At 33.1% G+C, this 10933-nt stretch overlaps 1 non-coding gene across 1 annotated transcript; it reads right to left on the reverse strand.

Moving 5' to 3' along the window:
* Window positions 1-9894: 9894 nt before the first annotated feature.
* Window positions 9895-10001, reverse strand: LOC139850985 (small nucleolar RNA R71). The gene has a single exon (XR_011760353.1). It is a non-coding gene; the product is annotated as a small nucleolar RNA R71 (small nucleolar RNA).
* Window positions 10002-10933: the final 932 nt, after the last annotated feature.

The following is a 10933-nucleotide window of genomic DNA, read 5'->3' on the forward strand; positions in this document are numbered from 1 at the left end:
CCTGTACTGCGGCTATGTTTGAAGCTAGAAAAGTACGGAATTCCTCTTCATTCATATTCACGGTGTGTCGAGTAGTCGGTGCCATTTTCTTCAAAATAGTCAAATGGAACAAGTTAATCATACAGAATATTAAGAGTAGTTAATAGTATTTCGTAGCATAATATGAACTCATTTATAAAAGCTTTTTCTTCATATTAGCGTTCTATAAGTTTAAATTCAGGTAGTATCTACCCGTTAAGTTCATACTTAGTAGCTAATATACAATTCAACTACTACAATTCTATATGAAAAACTGATTATAATAATATTTCACGTTCAAACTTTTATACAATATTTTACAAACTTACAATACCGCTTATTTTACATAAAGCATGAAATATAGCACACAATAACTTTGATACAAGATAGTTGTGAAGATAATTCTAGCTAGTACACAAGTCGTTCAGCAAAGGCAATAAAGACACGTAATTCATACGTCCAGAAACAAGTCATGCATTCTGGTTTTACTAGGACTACTTCCCATCCTTGGTCTTGTGGAACATAACCGTTATGGCCGTTGATAAGACAGCGTGTTGTAACGTCGTCAAAGGGACGAGGGTTACGTAATGACCAACAGTCTCGTAATAACCTAAAAACCTCATTTCTTACCCCAATTACCGACTCCGTCACTTGTGGGAACATTTTGTTTAATAGTTGTAGCCCGATGTTCTTTTTCTCACTTTGGTGAGAAGCGAACATTACTAACCCGTAAGCATAGCATGCTTCTTTATGTTGCATGTTAGCCGCTTTTTCTAAATCATGAAGTCCTATATTCGGATACATTGAGTCAAAATAATTTCTTAACCCGTTGCGTAAAATAGCATTTGAGTTCCCCGCAATATATGCGTCAAAGTAAACACATCGTAACTTATGGGTTTCCCAATGTGATATCCCCCATCTTTCAAACGAAAGTCTCTTATAAAACAAGACATTCTTGGAACATTCTTCGAATGTCTTACAAACTGATTTCGCCGTAAATAGTTGTGCCGAAGAATTCTGACCGACTCTAGACAAGATTTCATCAATCATGTCTCCGGGTAGGTCTCTTAAAATATTGGGTTGTCTATCCATTTTGTGTTTTTATACTGTAAAATAGACAAGAGTTAGATTCATAAAAAAAAAATACTTATTAATACAAGCAATTTTTACATATATCATAAAGCATAAGCACACTATATTACATATATTACACCACACGAATACAACTATCTTATTCCGACTCGCTCGTTTCTTCTTCTTCGGTTTTGGTTCGTTTTGCCAAGTTTCTAGGGATATATGATGTTCCCCTAATACGAGCTGTCGTTTTCCACAACGGTTTAGAAAAACCTGGTGGTTTAGAGGTTCTCGGGTCATTGTTACAACTTAAGGGCTTCGGGGGTTGACGATACATATAAAGTTCATCGGGGTTGGAATTAGATTTCTCTATTTTTATGCCCTTTCCCTTATTATTTTCTTTTGCCTTTTTAAATTCAGTTGGGGTAATTTCTATAACATCATCGGAATTCTCATCGGAATCCGATTCATCGGAGAATTGGTAATCCTCCCAATATTTTGCTTCCTTGGCGGAAACACCATTGACCATAATTAACCTTGGTCGGTTGGTTGAGGATTTTCTTTTACTTAACCGTTTTATTATTTCCCCTACCGGTTCTATTTCCTCCTCCGGTTCCTCCTCTTCCGGTTCTGATTCTTCTTCCGGTTCTTCTTCGGGAACTTGTGAATCAGTCCAATATATATTCGACTCTTCGTTATTATTAGGTGAGTCAATGGGATTTGTGCTAGAGGTAGACATCTATCACACAATATCAAACATGTTAAGAGATTAATATATCACATAATATATACATGTTAATAATATATAGTTTCCAACAAAAATGTTAAGCAATCATTTTTAAAGAAAACACGGTCGAAGTCCAGACTCACTAATGCATCCTAACAAACTCCATAAGACACACTAATGCAGATTTTCTGGTTCACTAAGACCAACGCTCTGATACCAACTGAAATGTCCCGTTCTTATTGATTAAAAACGTTCCATATTAATTGATTTCGTTGCGAGGTTTTGACCTCTATATGAGACGTTTTTCAAAGACTGCATTCATTTTAAAACAAACCATAACCTTTATTTCATAAATAAAGGTTTAAAAAGCTTTACGTAGATTATCAAATAATGATAATCTAAAATATCCTGTTTACACACGACCATTACATAATGGTTTACAATACAAATATGTTACATCGAAATCAGTTTCTTGAATGAAGTTTTTACACAATATCATACAAACATGGTCTCCAAATCTTGTCCTTATTTTAGTATGCAACAGCGGAAGCTCTTAGTATTCACCTGAGAATAAACATGCTTTAAACGTCAACAAAAATGTTGGTGAGTTATAGGTTTAACCTATATATATCAAATCGTAACAATAGACCACAAGATTTCATATTTCAATACACATCCCATACATAGAGATAAAAATCATTCATATGGTGAACACCTGGTAACCGACATTAACAAGATGCATATATAAGAATATCCCCATCATTCCGGGACACCCTTCGGATATGATATAAATTTCGAAGTACTAAAGCATCCGGTACTTTGGATGGGGTTTGTTAGGCCCAATAGATCTATCTTTAGGATTCGCGTCAATTAGGGTGTCTGTTCCCTAATTCTTAGATTACCAGACTTAATAAAAAGGGGCATATTCGATTTCAATCATTCAACCATATAATGTAGTTTCAATTACTTGTGTCTATTTCGTAAAACAGTTATAAAAACAGCGCATGTATTCTCAGTCCCAAAAATATATATTGCAAAAGCATTTAAAAAGGGATTAATGAAACTCACTTTCACAGATTTTTACTTCGTCGGGAAGTAAGACTTGGCCACTGGTTAATTCACGAACCTATAACAATATATACATATATATCAAAGTATGTTCAAAATATATTTATCACACTTTTAATATATTTTGATGTTTTAAGTTTATTAAGTCAGCTGTCCTCGTTAGTAACCTACAACTAGTTGTCCACAGTTAGATGTACAGAAATAAATCGATAAATATTATCTTGAATCAATCCACGACCCAGTGTATACGTATCTCAATATTGATCATAACTTAAACTATATATATTTTGGAATTAACCTCAACCCTGTATAGCTAACTCCAACATTCACATATAGAGTGTCTATGGTTGTTCCGAAATATATATAGATGTGTCGACATGATAGGTTGAAACATTGTATACGTGTCTATGGTATCTCAAGATTACATAATATACAATACAAGTTGATTAAGTTATGGGTGGAATAGATTTGTTACCAATTTTCACGTAGCTAAAATGAGAAAAATTATCCAATCTTGTTTTACCCATAACTTCTTCATTTTAAATCCGTTTTGAGTGAATCAAATTGCTATTTTTTCATATTGAACTCTATTTTATGAATCTATACAGAAAAAGTATAGGTTTATAGTCGGAAAAATAAGTTACAAGTCGTTTTTGTAAAGGTAGTCATTTCAGTTGAAAGAACGACGTCTAGATGACCATTTTAGAAAACATACTTCCACTTTGAGTTTAACCATAATTTTTGGATATAGTTTCATGTTCATAATAAAAATCATTTTCCTAGAATAACAACTTTTAAATCAAAGTTTATCATAGTTTTTAATTAACTAACCCAAAACAGCCCGCGGTGTTACTACGACGGCGTAAATCCGGTTTTACGGTGTTTTTCATGTTTCCATGTTTTAAATCATTAAGTTAGCATATCATATAGATATAGAACATGTGTTTAGTTGATTTTAAAATTCAAGTTAGAAGGATTAACTTTTATTTGCGAACAAGTTTATAAATTAACTAAACTATGTTCTAGTGATTACAAGTTTAAACCTTCGAATAAGATAGCTTTATATGTATGAATCGAATGATGTTATGAACATCATTACTACCTCAAGTTCCTTGGATAAACCTACTGGAAATGAGAAAAATAGATCTAGCTTCAAAGGATCCTTGGATGGCTTGAAAGTTCTTGAAGCAGAATCATGACACGAAAACAATTTCAAGTAAGATTTCCACTCGAAATAAGATTGTTATAGTTATAGAAATTGAATTAAAGTTTGAATATGATTATTACCTTGTATTAGAAAGATAACCTACTGTAAGTAACAAAGGTTTCTTGATCTTGGATGATTACTTGAAATGGATTTAGAAAACTTGGAAGTAAACTTGCAATCTTGGAAGTATTCTTGATTTTATGAAACTAGAACTTTTGGAATTTATGGACAACACTTAGAACTTGAAGATAGAACTTGAGAGAGATCAATTAGATGAAGAAAATTGAAGAATGAAAGTGTTTGTAGGTGTTTTTGGTCGTTGGTGTATGGATTAGATATAAAGGATATGTAATTTTGTTTTCATGTAAATAAGTCATGAATGATTACTCATATTTTTGTAATTTTATGAGATATTTCATGCTAGTTGCCAAATGATGGTTCCCACATGTGTTAGGTGACTCACATGGGCTGCTAAGACCTGATCATTGGAGTGTATATACCAATAGTACATACATCTAAAAGCTGTGTATTGTACGAGTACGAATACGGGTGCATACGAGTAGAATTGTTGATGAAACTGAACGAGGATGTAATTGTAAGCACTTTTGTTAAGTAGAAGTATTTTGATAAGTGTCTTGAAGTCTTTCAAAAGTGTATGAATACATATTAAAACACTACATGTATATACATTTTAACTGAGTCGTTAAGTCATCGTTAGTCGTTACATGTAAGTGTTGTTTTGAAACCTTTAGGTTAACGATCTTGTTAAGTGTTGTTAACCCAATGTTTATAATCTCAAATGAGATTTTAAATTATTATATTATCATGATATTATGATGTATAAATATCTCTTAATATGATATATATACATTAAATGTCGTTACAACGATAATCGTTACATATATGTCTCGTTTCAAAATCCTTAAGTTAGTAGTCTTGTTTTTACATATGTAGTTCATTGTTAATATACTTAATGATATGTTTACTTATCATAATATCATGTTAACTATATATATATATATCCATATATATGTCATCATATAGTTTTTACAAGTTTTAACGTTCGTGAATCATCGGTCAACTTGGGTGGTCAATTGTCTATATGAAACCTATTTCAATTAATCAAGTCGTAACAAGTTTGATTGCTTAACATGTTGGAAACACTTAATCATGTAAATAACAATTTCATTTAATATATATATAAATAAACATGGAAAAGTTCGGGTCACTACATTCATCACCTAGTTTAATTTCTCTATCCCGACATATATTATCTGCTGAAATTAATTAACCATTTGCTAATTCGAGTAAAAATTTATTATCCAAAGGCGTCAATGGGTAACTTAATTTAGCACAAAATTCTCTACTCATATAGCTTCTATCCGCACCCGAATCAAATAAAACATAAGCAGATTTATCGTCAATAAGAAACGTACCCGTAACAAGCTCCGGGTCTTCCTGTGCTTCTGCCGCATTAATATTGAAAACTCTTCCACGGCCCTGTCCATTAGTATTCCCCTGATTCGGGCAATTTCTAATAATGTGGCCCGATTTTCCACATTTATAACAAACAGCGTTGGTATTACTTGCTCCGACAATATTCGTTTCGGCATTACTTGTTCCGACATTATTTGTTCCTTTAGTTCTGTTAAACTTTGGTCCGTAGACCTCACACTTTGTCACGCTATGACCATTTCTTTTACACCTGTTGCAAAATGTCGTGCAAAACCCCTGATGATTTTCTTCACACCTATGACATGGCTATTTTTGGTTTTTGTTGCCGTTGTTGGGATTGTTATTGAGGTTGTTGTTGGGATTGTTATTGTTGTTGAAACGGTTGTTGTAGTTGTTGTTGTTGTTGGGATGTTTGTTGTAGTTATTGTTAGGATTGCGGTTATTGTTGCAATTGTTGTTGCGATTGTTGGGATAGTTGTTGCGATTGTGGTTGTAATTGTTGTTGTTGTACTGGTGACTCTTGTCACCGTTTTCCTCCCACTTCCTCTTGAGTTGTTTCGTGTTGGCTTCTTCGACCGCCTGCTCTTTAATTCTTCCCTCAATCTGATTTATGAGTTTATGAGCCATTCGACTTACCTTCTGTATAGAAGCGGGCTCATGTGAACTCACATCTTCTTGAATCCTTACTGGTAACCCTTTTACAAATGCGTCGATCTTCTCTTCTTCATCTTCGAATGCTCCCGGACACAATAGACACAACTTGGTGAATCGTCGTTCATATGTGCTAACGTCGAACCCTTGTGTTCGTAACTCTCTAAGTTCTGCCTTGAGTTTATTGACTTCGTTTCTAGGACGGTACTGCTCGTTCATCAATTGCTTGAATGCCGACCACGGTAGTGCGTAAGCAGCATTTTGTCCTACCTGTTCAAGATAGGTGTTCCACCACGTTAACGCAGTACCTGTGAAGGTATGCGTAGCGTACTTAACTTTGTCCTCTTCAGTACACTTACTTATGGCAAACACCGATTCGACTTTCTCGGTCCAACGTTTCAATCCAATTGGTCCTTCGGTTCCATCAAATTCCAAAGGTTTGCAGACAGTGAATTCTTTGTAGGAGCATCCTACACAATTTCTTGCGCCGTTAGCTGCATTGCTAGATTCAGAGTTATTGTTGGTATGTAGCGCAGCCTGTACTGCAGCTATGTTTGCAGCAAGAAAGGTACGAAATTCCTCTTCGCTCATATTCATGGTGTGTCGAGTAGTCGGTGCCATTTCCTTCAAAATAGCCAACTGAATCGAGTTAATCATATAGAATATTAAGAGTAGTCAATAGTATTTCGTAGCATTGATATTGCTCAAAACAAACATATATTTAGTCGCAATATCATTCCAAAATGTAATGTTTTTAATTGTAATTTCCTTATTTTTAGTTGTAATCGTTTAAATAAATAAGTGTGAAGACGAAAGACAGAGATCGCTCGAAAATGAAGATTTGAAGATGAAAACGAAGATTTGAAAGATGAAAATGTCCAAAATGCTCAAACGTACAAGTTACACTCCAAGTGGTTTAATTTATCGAAGAAAAACGTCTAAAAATTGACAAAAGTACAAGTCGCGGAACGCAAAGTACACGATATTAAATTATAAGAAAATGCATTCTAGAAACCGGAACCAAGACATAAACCGGGCGTAAATGTACGAGACAACGGAGCGAAAATTACAAGTCAACTATGCACAAGAATATAATATATATATATATATATATATATATATATATATATATATATATATATATATATATATATATAATTAATATAAATTATATATATTATATATATATATATAAATATGTCGACAAAGAAGAAAACAAAAAAATATGTGAGCTGGATCTGGCGGCCATGCAATCGCATGGGAAATAGGCATAAAACCCATGCGATCGCATGGGTTACTGTAGCAGGCCAAAATCCTATAAAAAGGCAGTTTGATCGAGAGTTTTATACACAATATTTTTCATTTCTTCTCTGCATACTTATATTTATATTTATATTTATAATTTTAATTTTAATTTAAGTTTATTTTAATAATAAGGTTATAGTAACGTTTAATTTACGGGTTTTAAATCAGAGTTCTGTCCGTGTACCACTACGCTAATAATATCGCTTTTTACTGTTCCAACTCGCTGTAAGTCTCCACATCCTAACTTTAATTTCACGTATCGTTATTATCGTTATTATTTCTATTGTTATTATTATTATTATTATTATTATTATTATTTTTATTGTTATCGTAATATTTATTATTATCGTCGTTATTATCGTTATTTATTATTTATTATTGTTATCGTTTATTATTATTATTATTGTTACCATGTCCACTTTATATAATTTATATTTTTACGCCGTTATAATGTCCAACTAAATATCCATAGTGGTAACTAAAATGTAGAACCTCTGGACAAATGGATTGAACCATATTATAATATTATGATGTTACTTTGACTATTTTTAATATTAAGTTTAATCACCAACCCATTGTTATATAATTTAATATTTTCACCCCTATCACATAATTTATTAAAATTAATAAGCGAAAGTGCATTGAATTTACATAAATTATGCTTCAACACCTCGGTGATCTAGACGAACATATGGACAAATTATTGACAACAATTTAGAAGTGTGATTCGGTGGTTTGGGTAATATTACAGTTTATATAATCTTGTAATTATAAAAAGGGTAAGACCGTTATAATTTTGGTTTTAACGAAAGTAAAAACTGGATTAAATCTCAATTTAAATAGTCGGGGTATAATTTAATTCGCTAAAACGAGATCAAAACGAAAGTGAGATTTAGTTTTAGTTAATTAAATCTTTATAAATCGAAAGATAAAATATAAGGATATATATTAAAACATCGTAATCGGACTTAAAAACAATCCATAAATCCAGAGGGGACATATTTTAGTAGCCACTACTTTACCTTATTTTAAATCTCTTCAATTTCACTTATTGCCATATCGTAAACTTTAATTACTTTTTACTATTTTGCTATATTTCCATGAAAAACCTTATTTCTTCTACTTTGTTAAATTAGTTTAAATTGTATTTTTATTGTCGTTAATTTAGTTATTTCGTTTTAGTTAAATCTAATTTCCATTCAATTAAGTAGTAAACCCTAATCCAAAATCCCCCTTTTAAATAGATTAACTTTTAGCAATTAAAAAATCTTGAAAACTCCATCTCCCTGTGGAACGAACCGGATTTACCAAATAAACTATTACTATACAGATAGGACAAAGTTGCCTATATGTGTGAAATCAATCCGAAATCATAAGAACACCATATAATCACAAGCAATTCGTGTAATAAATTCAATCTAAATCCGATCAAAATAAAAGGACACGATCGAGCACATCAACTTGTTGGCGCCGCTGCCGGGGAAAGTTGGCAGTTAAATAAATAGATAATTTTTCTGATTCGTAGTAATAGTTGGATTTGTACGTGGACTGGGTTATTGGAGCCAAACAGTACTCAATTATATTGAGACCAAACGAATCCTGCCCCTCTGCTGCATCTTTTGGCTATTCGAAACGTGGGCAAAATCAGAAGGAAAATCTGTTTGTTTAAAGGTTTTTATCATTGTTTTTAGTTATTCGATCCTTTCGTGAAAATTCATTTTCAAGAAAGTTCAATGTTTATACACTTAGTGAATAAATCCTTCAAGACTACATACAATTTTTCAATTGTATGACCCGTTCAGGAAATCCTAAACTCGTTGCACTTAATCCAGAACCTGAAAGAAACTTGAACAAAAGATTAAAACAAGAAAAACAAAAAAAATTAGGTAGTACTAGTCAACCGAAAACACCGAAAAATATCAAAAAACAAGTAGGAAACACTAGTGGTCAACCAGAAATCAAAACTGAACCTGAAACCATCGTCATTAAAGAAGAAATGGCTGAAGTAACACCTGATCCAAATGATCTACCGATGTGGAATACCAGACAAACTGTTCCCCCTCTCGCACTTGCACCTATAAGAAGACCTGAAATTGAGGCTGAAAACTGGGAAGTCAAGGGGCAGTTTATGCATATGGTTCGTGAAAACCAATTCGACGGAAGACTTAATAATAATCCGATAGAACATTTAGAAGCTTTTGAAGATTTATGTGAACTGTACAAAAACAAAGATGTTTCTTCAGATGCATCTAAGTTAAGAACTTTTCCGTACTCGTTAATCGGAGACGCAAAAGCATGGTTGAAAGCATCAAAACCTGATTCTATCACAACTTTTAACGAATTAAGAGAAAAATTCATTACCCGATTTTTCCCACCGGCAAAAGCCGAAAGACTTAGAACTGAAATCACCACTTTTAAACAAAAGTCGGATGAAACTCTTTATGATGCATGGGAAAGATTAAAAAGAATGTTACGAAATTGTCCGCAACACGGATTGCAAAAAGGGCAAATAGTACAAACTTTTTATCGTGGTATTGATGAACATACTCGTGGTATATTAGATTCCTCCGCTGGAGGAGTATTTATGTACAAATCACCAAATCAAGCGTATGACATGTTAGAAGACATGTCAGTTCATACTTTTGAATGGACACCGTCTAGAGATCAACTACCTAGAAGGACGGTGGCAAGCCTTGAAGAAAATGAAGACAACAACACAACCATAGCTTCACTGTCGAATCAATTCAAAAAGTTTGGAAGAGAAATAGAGAAACTAAATTCAACAGTTTTAGCATTACAAGTAGGATGTGAAATCTGTGGACAACCACATTTCACAAAAGATTGTGATATCAATGATCGGCCAATGAACTCAGTAGCACAAGTTAATTTTATGGCCAATCAAAGACAAGGAAATTTTCAAGGAGGAAATTCTAATTATCAACCTGCAAACCCAGGATATCAAAACCCGAAGAATTTTTCTTTTCAAAGAAATGGACCACCTGGCTTTTTCAATAGAAACCAACCTCCATTTCCACCTCAACAAAATTTTCAACAACAACCGTTACCTCAATTACCATATCAACAACAAAATCATAACACGCAACCAGTAGAGAAGAAATCTAACTTTGAAGAAGTTATGATGAATTTTGTCAAAAGTCAATCAGAAACGAATGAGCAAGTGAAGAGACAACTTCATCAATCCCAAACGGAAAATGAGCAAGTACAAAGGAATCATTAAGCGTTAATTCAAAACCTTGAAAGAGATATGGGAAGAATATCCCAATTACTTGCTGAAAGGCAATCGGGCACTTTACCATCAAACACGCAACCAAACCCTAAGGGTAAGGAAACTCAAAATTCAAGTAATATTTCACAAGTTAATTCAATCACTACGCGAACTGGGTTAACCATTAACCCAGAGATTCCAA

The sequence above is a fragment of the Rutidosis leptorrhynchoides genome, chromosome 5 (assembly GCF_046630445.1).
Source record: "Rutidosis leptorrhynchoides isolate AG116_Rl617_1_P2 chromosome 5, CSIRO_AGI_Rlap_v1, whole genome shotgun sequence".
Taxonomy (NCBI): Eukaryota; Viridiplantae; Streptophyta; class Magnoliopsida; order Asterales; family Asteraceae; genus Rutidosis; species Rutidosis leptorrhynchoides.